At 46.0% G+C, this 10,676-nt stretch overlaps 1 protein-coding gene across 1 annotated transcript in view; it reads right to left on the bottom strand.

The window, feature by feature from the left end:
• Positions 1-9,648, bottom strand: part of LOC134449010 (myelin basic protein-like) — an 84,084-nt gene extending 74,436 nt beyond the window's left edge. Inside the window, exon 1 of the mRNA XM_063198742.1 lies at positions 9,433-9,648. The gene's annotated coding sequence lies outside the window, so the exon portion shown is untranslated. The remainder of the gene's footprint in view (positions 1-9,432) is intronic.
• Positions 9,649-10,676: the final 1,028 nt, after the last annotated feature.

Here is a 10,676-nt window from a genome sequence, read left to right as displayed (position 1 = left end):
AGCAAGAGTGTCATGAGCGACGAAAGCGTCAGAGTATGACCGTTAAAAGCAGAATGCAAGTATTATTACGGCAATGCAATTGGCTGTGGTGGCTGTTGCTGAACCACATCATAGCTAATTAGCATAATATTCGCTGAAGTTCAACTACAAACTGTCGCTCAAGTCGCTCAAATCGCTTCAAGTTGCTCAAATCGCTTTTGTCGCTTCTGTCGTCAGCTCCTCCATACAGATTCAATTACTTCCGTCGCTGGTGTCACTAGTCGCTTCTGGTGTGTTTGTGCCCTTAGACCAGTGGTTTTCAAAGGGGGGCTAGGGGGGCTGCGGCAGGTTGGCAGGAAAAGTATAAAATTAAATAAATAATTGAATAAAATAAATAACTAAAGTAACGTGAAATAAACCAAAAATAGTCTAATATTCCCTTTCATTAATTGAATGTCTGATGACAGATCTACTGCGAATGTGTTTTCATTTACGTATTAATTATGTTTCCTATTGTCCCTGGATGGGTTTTGAGATGCACCAACTCCATCGAGTTGTGAAAGGGGGTGCACGGAAAAAAAACACTCACGGTAGGGACACATAGGAGGCGAAGCAAGGCGAAGCGAAGAGAGGCGAAATTCAACCGTCATCAGGTCGTCGCGGCGAATCAAATGGAATGGAACAGTATATTGTTGATTTGATTGGGCCGTGGCAGGCGAATTCGCTCCTCATTTGCATAACATTAAACTTTCTTTAATAATTTCGCTTCGCTTCGCTCCTGTTCGCTTGCTGTCGCTTGCCATCGCTTGCCTTCGCCTCGCCATCGCTTGCCTTCGCCTGTCTCATAGGAATGAATGGCAAAGTTCGCAAATTCGCGTGTATGTGTCCCTACCGTCAGACGCCGCCCATATCAGGGGGGCTTGGCTGGAAACTACTGGTACTGTATATAGGGGGCCGAGACATTACATTACATTACATTATATTGCACTTAGCTGACGCTTTCATTTATTCAAAGCGACTTACAGTTATTATTTTTCAGGGTATTGGTTACAGTCCCTGGAGCAATGTGGGGTTAGGTGCCTTGCTCAAGGGCACTTCGTCCATGCTGCAGTTTGGGAACATGGTGAAGTTTGGAAACCCCTGCCTCAGACCAAATACAGACACCCAGTCTGAGAGTGCGGTTTAATATGCGACCTTGCCTCCTCCACTTGTGCTTGTCTCCTTGTCCCGCCTCCTGGCCCCTCCTCCGTGGAGAAAACGATAAAGTTTCCCAGCTGTCAGCCTAGCCACAACAACTTTTGAGGGACTGTTTTTCATTCACCATCCCAATTGCAAATGAGAAAAAGACTCTACAATTGAGCTTTTGCAAGATATTGAAATATAATGCTGTTGTCAGTGATGTCATCATGACGAGAAGCAAGTGGAAGAGGCAAGTGGAGGAGGCAAGGTCGCATATTGCACGCACTCCAGGTCTTCTCTACAATGCCCACTGTATGTCTTCCATCCATGCGAACTCCACTCATCATGACAATACAATCAAGACACTATACAATCACGACAATGCAATCAGCATTTGTGCTCTGCACAGAGCCGCACAGCACAGACAACCCAGTCTCTCACCCAATGCCTCAATATATGACACCAAAGGTGTATTTATGACCAGGATTCATGACGCATGACGCCTCATGACGCAAGACTGTGACCTTGTGAGGAATGTTCACCCCTGTCATACTCTGTACACTGCCTGCTTTATGGTCACTTAACCCATTGTCTTCATGCACCTTACCAGAATCTACTGTATGTTCTACCTTGATTACCGTGTAATACAGATTTTTTTCTCTTACTTCTACATCGCATACTAGACCATAGATGTACCTGTCAACACTCATTTCTGGTCATGTAAATCCTGTCTACCTCAACTCACGCAGTATGCTTTTTGCACATTTGTCTACACCAAATCACTGAATATGTTTTTGCACAATTCTTTAGTTTTTATTAGTTTTTATTTCTCCCCACCCTGACCATTACCTGTGTTATATGTGCCTTGAAATGTCCATGTGGGCATTATGTGTATTTATTGTATTTATGTGTATTTGACAGCTGAATTTCTCCCTTGGGATCACTAAAGTTACTCTACTCTACTACTCTACTATAAGGCTAGCTTGCCTAGACCTAAGTCTCTGCCTAAACCTAAAAATCATTGAAACATGCTTATCACTGTGGCGGCAGGGGGTATCTTTGCCTCTTGCGTCATAATAATTTATTGTATATTTACTCTCACAGGTCATAATGCTACTCAAAGGAGGAATCTTTGCACTCGTACATATATTGAGGCCAGCTCAAAGTGTCATACTGATGAGCGGGGCCGCTGAGAGCTTTTGCCTGGGCCCAGGACAGAGTCATCTGAAAGAGCCCCCACCTAACCAATATAATGAGGTCCCAATTCTGGGGCCCCTCTCTCTCTCTCTGCCCAGGACAACACACCCCTGCAGGCTACCTGTATAGCGACGCATAGTGACACGTCTATCTTGCTCACAAGATTCTGGTCCAGTTGGGAACAACTTGACAGACATTAATGGATTAAATATAGTATCCCACCCTCACGGCAGATAAGTGGAATAACGGCCTTCGAGGTCGACCAGTTAATGGCTTGGCGGAGGCGACTCTGTCCGTGATGCCACATGCGCATGTTGCCAGAGTTCGCAGCCGCCGCCTCGCTATTAACTTAGTGGAACCGGTCACCTCGTCGGCCGTTATCCCTTTCTTGCTCGTTACGTGTGTAGTAAGTCACTGCATGAATGAATATGTTCATGAACAATGAGATCCTACCCTTCTTTGAAATGGTATGCTTTTTCAGTAACCTCTTCGAAAAGACTCATCAACATCATAAGTTTGCTATGACATTACCGAGAGCCTTAAGACACAGATTAAGACGTTAGGTCATTACAATTTTGCGGACAGTAAGTTTATAACATGGGCTTTGGGCAAAGGGGTTAAAAACATAAGGGAGGGGGGGATGTTGTAAGCATGCAGTAAATGTGTAACATGTACTGATGTGTAATGCAAACTGAAACACAAAAGAGACTTTAGTTTGAGTCTAGTAGAAGGAGGAAGCTGGCAGACAATGGCAGATGCCATGAATCATGACGTCGCCACATGGACATGTTCTGACATCACACAAGCCAGCTTCTCAAACGGCTCATTTCATCCTCTATCTCTCTGATTGTGTGTGTGTGTGTGTGCGCGCGCGCGTGTGTGTGTGTGTGTGTGTGTGTGTGTGTGTGTGTGTGTGTGTGTATGTGCGTGTGTGTGTGTCTGTGTGTGTATGAGTGTGTGCGTGTGCATGCATGTGTGTGTGTCCGTGCACATGCCCCCGCATGCGTGCGTGTGTTTGTGTGCATGCATGCACGCGAGTGTGTGTGTGTGTGTGTGTTTACGTGGCCAGACTCTTGGTCCAGCACATTACTCCCGCTATGTGGACACTATGGTCAGACAAGACAACACACATGGAGGTCAGTGCCATTACTCTCTTCACTGTCTCCATGGAGGTCAGTGCCACTGCTCTCTTCACTGTCTCCATAGAGGTCAGTGCCATTACTCTCTCCAAGGTGCTGATTCTGAAGCGGCCACTCCAGTCCACAAGTAGACACGTTTTTTTCCAGCCTGCTTCCCTGACAACAACCCCTTGCTTCCCCTGACAACCGTTCCTTTGTTCCTCTAGAAAAAACATCATCCAATGCCACACTCGCTTGCAGCTCATGAAGGTAGCCAACACAAATGAGGACACACAGCATGAACACTATACATGCATGCACGAAGAGACAACACACACACGCACACACAAAGACACACATACACAAACACACACACACACAGGCACACAGCCAAACACACACACGCACACACAGACACACGTACACAAAGACACACACACACACACACATCCCCCCCCACACACACACACACACACACACACACACACACGGTGTGTGTGAGTGAGTTTCTCGGAGCCAGGGGGGCATGGTGTCATGGTGCTGCCGCCTGGTCTCCCTCCCTCCCTACCCCCTGCACTGCGGCCCAGTTCAGGCCCAGACCCGGCCCAGTACAGGGCAGGGAAGCTGAGCTGACTTGACTGCGCTCCTTGTGGACAGACCAACACGTCATCTCCCCTCCAGCTGTTGTCACTGGCTTTCTCTCTACTGCCAGTGCTGCCGCTACTGTGTGTGTGTGTGTGTGTGTGTGTGTGTGTGTGTGTGTGTGTGTGTGTGTGTGTGTGTGTGTGTGTGTGTGTGTGTGTGTGTGTGTGTGTGTGTGTGTTTGTGTGTGTATGGTCCGGGGGTCTTACGTAATAGCCTACACTACAGTACACAGCAGCACAGTCAGTCACATGCTTTACATGGGCCTGTTGTGCCCACTCGGCACAGGAGGAGGGGGGGCAGGGCTGGACTGGGGGAGAAATAGAGCCTGGGCACTTTTGGGTTAAAGGGGCTATTCATAATTAGCGGCACAATATTTTTTTTAATTTTTAATTTTTTAAAATTTATATTTCTGAAAATAGGGGCCCACAAGGGTGCGGGGCCCACCGAGAAATGCCCACTATGCCAGATGGCCACTCCAGCCCTGGAGGGGGGTGTGGGGGTGCAGCAGCCGGGCATAGAGAGAGGGAGAGATGGGAGAGGGGTGGGGGTGGGGGGGAGGGTCACATCTGTCCAGGGTCCGGAGCTCGCACAACATCTGGATGTGATCTGGAGCAGTCAACACTTGAGCCCTGGTGCGCAGTCATTTTAAAGGAGGTTGTGCAGGTTAAGATTCAAATGGGCAATATGTAGGATTAAAAATTTAATTAATCTGTCCCGAGTCAGCAGATGCTTATTTGAGTCAATAGTACGTGAACGGTGAGACTCGCGACCACTTTCACAGTCCGCTGTCAGAGAACCCCAAATGTAGCTTTTGCAGCTCTTCCTTCCCCATAAATCAATGCATGACATCATGCATGACATTAATCGACCTAAGTCAATTCATCTGTTAATTGTTTGCATCCCCACTGAGTAGTCAAACAGGAGTGCAGTGCTGTGCACAGGAGGAGCAAGTGAAGTGATTCCATGCCATGTTAGTGGCATCATCAGCAGGGGTGCTGACATGGGGAGACAAAGGGGACAGTTGTCCCGGGCCCAGGAAGAGAGGGGGGCCATAACATAACTGGGTCCTCATTACATTATATCTATTGGGCTGAGGGGCCCTTTCAAATGACTTTGTCCTGGGCCCAGCCACAGCTGTCAGGGGCCCTGGTCCTCAGCACTGGTATAACTCCCACTTGCTTAAGTGCAAAACCCTGCTTGTTTCTGTGCGATATCACGCTGTCAGCTACCATTATCACACTCTCCAGAACCATTCCCAGCACACAGTCAATAAAAAATGCAGTTCAGTTAATTCAACACTTGGAGAGTGTATTTAACATATTCTACAGTGTATTCGGTCCCAGAGTGCTCTCAACGTGTTAAATCAGCACAGCATGTTTTACTGTGCAGCTCTCAAAAGGCTTTGGGCTAAAAATGGCCTGCATTCGATCTTCCGTGAGATATGCATACAGCAACTCCTATTTATCATAATTGTGTTATCACGCAACAGCCACTGGAAGACTAGGGATTTCGTGTGGTTGGTCGAGTTTGGGAAAAGGGAACTAAATAATCACAATACTGTTTTTTGCAGTGCTGTGATCTTTGTAAAAAAAAAAAAGAGGTCTCATTCGATGCTTTTGGAACACTAATCTGTGCACAAACCAACGACTTCTTTTTTAACACGGTACACAGTAAAAATGCTGTGTTAACTCAGTCTCTCACTTAGAGAGTCGATTTAACATCTTCATGAGTGCATGTGGTCCCTGAGTACTCTCTATGAGTTGCAATAACACTGACATTTTTACTCTGCAAGCTGTACTTACGTAGCCTATGTGGCAGTCATCAATAGCTTTTTGAAGTAGACTGTAAGTGCAGACTGAACACAATAGTAACAGAGATTCTTTAAGTATAGAGATATGCCAACATAATAGGTTTCTATGGGCACCTAACGTGACCAGGTTCCGGTCTGCCTAAAGGGGCGTGTCATAATGCTCCTAGCATTGAATAGAACAGTCCTCAGGTCTGCCTAGGTCTGCCTAAAGGGGGATTTCCCCCCCAATAATAGAACCCGGAAACAATGGGCCAATGGAACCTCTCTCTCTCTCTCTACTCTTTCTGATAGTAATTCTCAAAGGGGGTGATCAGCCACATCATACGACCTGTTATTACAAGTGATGCCTGGCAGAGGATAAAAACGAGTGGGATTCTGTCTCCCCGACGACCGACAGCATAGCAGCCAACTTCAAGAAGACCATACCAACGCAACAGCCTCACTGTCAGTGGGCAGGAAGTAGTGATCCGTTTCGAATCAAAACAAAAACAACTGCACCATATGCTTTTCCTGTTTGCATTTGAAGTGAAACTTTCTTCAGTCCTAAATACGGAGTTATACTGAGTTTGTATGAAGGATTACAAACAAACAAGTCTCTCCCACTTTGTGGCAAAAATGGCAGGCGAGGACACAACCCATTGTACTTTTGGCAAGAACCAAAATGACTGGGCAGTTTTGCACTTATAGCTTGACTTTCGGTAATGTCACCTGATATGGCATGGGCCACAGTGGCCACTATGCATTGGCAGTGAGCTGAAGCACACAGCTGAGGTGCTCCCACAACGTTTCGCCATACCCTTCACTAAAATACACACACGTTAAAGAAAACAGACAGAGAGAGAGAGAGAGAGGAAGATTACTACTTTGGAGGGGAATTCTTGTTTTTCTGGTTTTATTTCCAGTTCTTCATCCTGTCTCCTACAAATACACACACGCACGCACGCACGCACGCACGCACACACACACACACGCACGCACGCACGCACGCACGCACGCACGCACGCACGCACGCACGCACACACACACACACACACACACACACACACACACACACACACACACACACACACACACAAACCAACAAACACCCACCCACACTGTTGCTACATGCACATGGACATAGACACAATCACAAACAATTCTACACGCAGTCACACACACACACACACACACACACACACACACACACACACACACACACACACACACACACACACACACACACACACACACACACACACACACACACACACACACACACACCCTATTTCTCTGGTTATGCACTAGGCCTGGGGAAGGTGTTGCATGCTATTACTCATCGTGTATTACACAAACACAAGCTAAGAGAGAGAAGCTGAAGCTGTAGCTCCTACAGTAAAAACCCACCCAGTGTTTTCAGCTTGGCTCTGAATGTTGTGGGGGAGCCCATGCCAGCCATCTGCTTTGCTTTGCTCTGCTCTGCTGTACTTTTCTCTGTTCCTGCTGCCTGGCAGACAAGATTTAACATACGGCCTTGGAGCCTTGGGGCCTTGTATAGCCTTGGATGTTCATTGGCAACGTGGGAAAACAACACCGATGATGATAAAACAAGCACCTGTTCCACACTGCTCCCTATACTGCAGCCTCCTGTTCTTGCCTGTCTTCAAATCAAAAACGTGATGCACGAAGGAAGTGACACACGAGGAGATACCACGAGGAGCTGTGCAAGAGATGACTAACCACACTGACTCACCTGCATGCTCAAACCTGTGCGTAAGCGCACACTTACACACTTACACACACACACACCCACACACACGGCATCTCTTGAAGGCCAACTGACACAGCTCTAAGAGACAGGTGTGATCTTGTGAGGTTTTCATACTATCTGAAAGCTTATCACAAAAACCCCATCAGCCTATCTCCAACTAGTTTTGTGATATCTTGGAGCAAACAAAAATAGTAGCTAAAACACACAGTCTACGGCCAGCAGTGCATTTTAGGTGACGTCTTGTCTAACATTGTATGCTTTGGGGGTGTGGTCTACTCCAGAGCCCTGAACTGCACACAGAGTTTAGTCAGATTTCGTCAGACTCCGAAAGGAGGAAGTGGTCACAAGCAGGTGCTTGCAGAACAAACAAGCGTCATACGTTTTTCTCCCCCTTGCAATGCCAAACCCTGTAGAGTTATTCTGTTGTATTTCACTAGACGGGGAAGAGGTGGGAATTGAGACTACTGCCTGCCACCCTTCATTTGATCGCCACTTCAAAACCATTCCCTTCCCTATCCTTCAAAACTGCGAAAAAAAACCACTCACTGCCTTATACATTTACAATGTTTCATGTCAAAGGTTGATGGGCCTTAAGCAGTAGGCCTATTTCTCAGCTGACGTGATTGTCAATCATTGACTGTCATAATGTAATCAGGTAAAAATGGCCTCTCAACACCCTCTCAACAACAAAGGACAGAACATGTATTGCCAAATCCAATCGCAATAGGCATGGTCATTCAGGCACTCTATGGTATTGGGCCTATGCTTGGGTGTTGGTAAGACAGTGTAGGTGTCTGCATTGGGGCTGTGGCAGGAAAAAGTAAGTGCACTGCATGCAGTTTCTGTGGGTGGCATAAGTTCACAGCAGAGCAAGGCAACAAAGTTTCTCGCAACTGCCTGCTGCTCTCCCCACTGTCTGCTCTGTGCAGTAGCCTATACTGACAACCCCACATAGGCTACACTGCCTCCAAATCCCAATGTGTTTTCAGTGGAACTCTTCAGTTGTGTCAATGAAGTGTCATCCTGTTTATTGTGCAGAAGACAAGCTAAGCCTGCCAATGTATCGTAACAACGTGATAGTGTCTCTGTTGTTACACCGCAGCCTCTAAACTTCAACAGAGGAAAGTAGACAGCAGACAGACGAAGCGGAAGGTGACTGCGGTTTCATGTTCATAACGTTCACAATAGTCGAAAAACATCCCATGATGGGCAATTCGATTTACAGTCTCTCCATCTCCAATATTAACGCAGCGACATCATGTCGTGCCGCGCTGTAGGCTATGATCGCCACAGGCTGGCCCAAGTCCCGACACTGATGAAACAACGTTTTATGTGGACATATATTACACTATATCAAAAATACAGTAACACATTAGAGTAATATGTGTCTGTAGTTGTCCTTATAAGTTTGCGTAAACGTGGTTACCTGGCGCGCCAGGAAGGCGATTGCAGCATTTGTTTTCTACTGCGATCAACCTGCTGTGACTCGGAGTAAGAATTCCTCACATACCTCAAAAAGCGCAAGGAGCCTTGTAGTGTGATGTATACTGTAGGCTACAACACGCTTTCAGAATAACTTGCATTGGAGATCTGACAACAACATGGCACGAGACATTAAATTGGCTACTACTAGGCCACGGTAGACAGATGCGAATGCTTACTGTATAAATGCGAAGCTACGCATTGGTAATATTATGTAACTGAAACTGTGTTCAGTTTTAGTATCGACAGAGAGAGAGAGAGTAGGTACATACCCCAGAGTGTTTTGGTTGATCAACTGCATCCACTACTCTTTTAACAGCAGTGATTTCGCTGCGGTAGGTTGTCTCCTCTCGCGTGCGTTGAAGGCTGAGATGGAAAGCTTATTTTAACGGCACACGCTATAATTGTTGTGCTCTATTCTATTCGATCGCCTTCGTTTAGATTCATAGACATGTCTGTTTTTGCTTCCTGTTTTAGGTCGTGATGGCTCTGTGGGGTGGGGCATGCACTCCGCGGGCAAAAGAGCGAGCTTGCACACGTTGAAGTTATCGTAACCTTATCTATGTCACGAGACAAGCGAAAGATTTCTCTATAGCATCTCGACTTTACATAATGCTCATTAATCCTGCTCAATTGAGCAGCCTGGAACGATTAACTAGCACCATATACAATTATTATAACACATCTCATATGGAAGTACATAGGCCTATCATAGCCTAATTTGGGTGATGGGTAATTTGTCTAAATTGATGTTAAATCATTCAACAACAACAAAAAAGAGAGAGAGATAGAAAGATTTGCCCATGTTTCTATTCAAGACATCATAGTAACTACTGTGTAATATGGGAGTTATTGTAAAAAAAACCCTCAATTTCTTCTGTAGAAAACCATGTAAAGCCAATCAGTTTCTTTCTTACTTACTTTCCTTCTTTCTTTCTTTCTTTCTTTTTTTCTTTCTTACTTACTTTCCTTCTTTCTTTCTTTCTTTCTTTTTTCCCTTTTTTCAACACCCCTTGTCAATATTTCGCTGTTCAATAAAATGGTTCAATAAGTAAACCTTAACCTGTTTTGTGTCTCTTTCAGAATGGCTATTGTATGGCCCACTCACTCTCCCAGCCAACAACATAAGAATGAAACCGTGGAAAAACAATGCAGCTATTTGACAAAAAACAGCACTCAAGACTTTCAAATGTAACTTGACTGGCACCCAGGAGCTTGGTTAAAAACCCTCCCTCTGTCAGGGTGGTAAAATTAACCATCCCTCTATTGAAATAGGCACTGTGATGTAAATGTCTTGTGGTAGCAGAAAGTTGGAATTTGAATACAGCCTTGCCATTGGCTCTTTGTCCCCATTATCTCCCCAGCCTTTCTTATCCAGCATCATGGTGAGGAGAGGGCTCAGTGAACTTTCAAACCATGATCTCATCGTCATCCCCAAGGACATCACAAGCCTACCAGGCCTAAACCCAGGGGCCCAGGGGCCCAAAAGCCAAGGTGGGCCCTGAAGCCCAAGCCT

Source organism: Engraulis encrasicolus, chromosome 5 (assembly GCF_034702125.1).
Source record: "Engraulis encrasicolus isolate BLACKSEA-1 chromosome 5, IST_EnEncr_1.0, whole genome shotgun sequence".
Lineage (NCBI taxonomy): Eukaryota > Metazoa > Chordata > Actinopteri > Clupeiformes > Engraulidae > Engraulis > Engraulis encrasicolus.
Note: the sequence above shows the minus strand (reverse complement) of the source record. Positions and strands in the feature narration are given on the sequence as shown.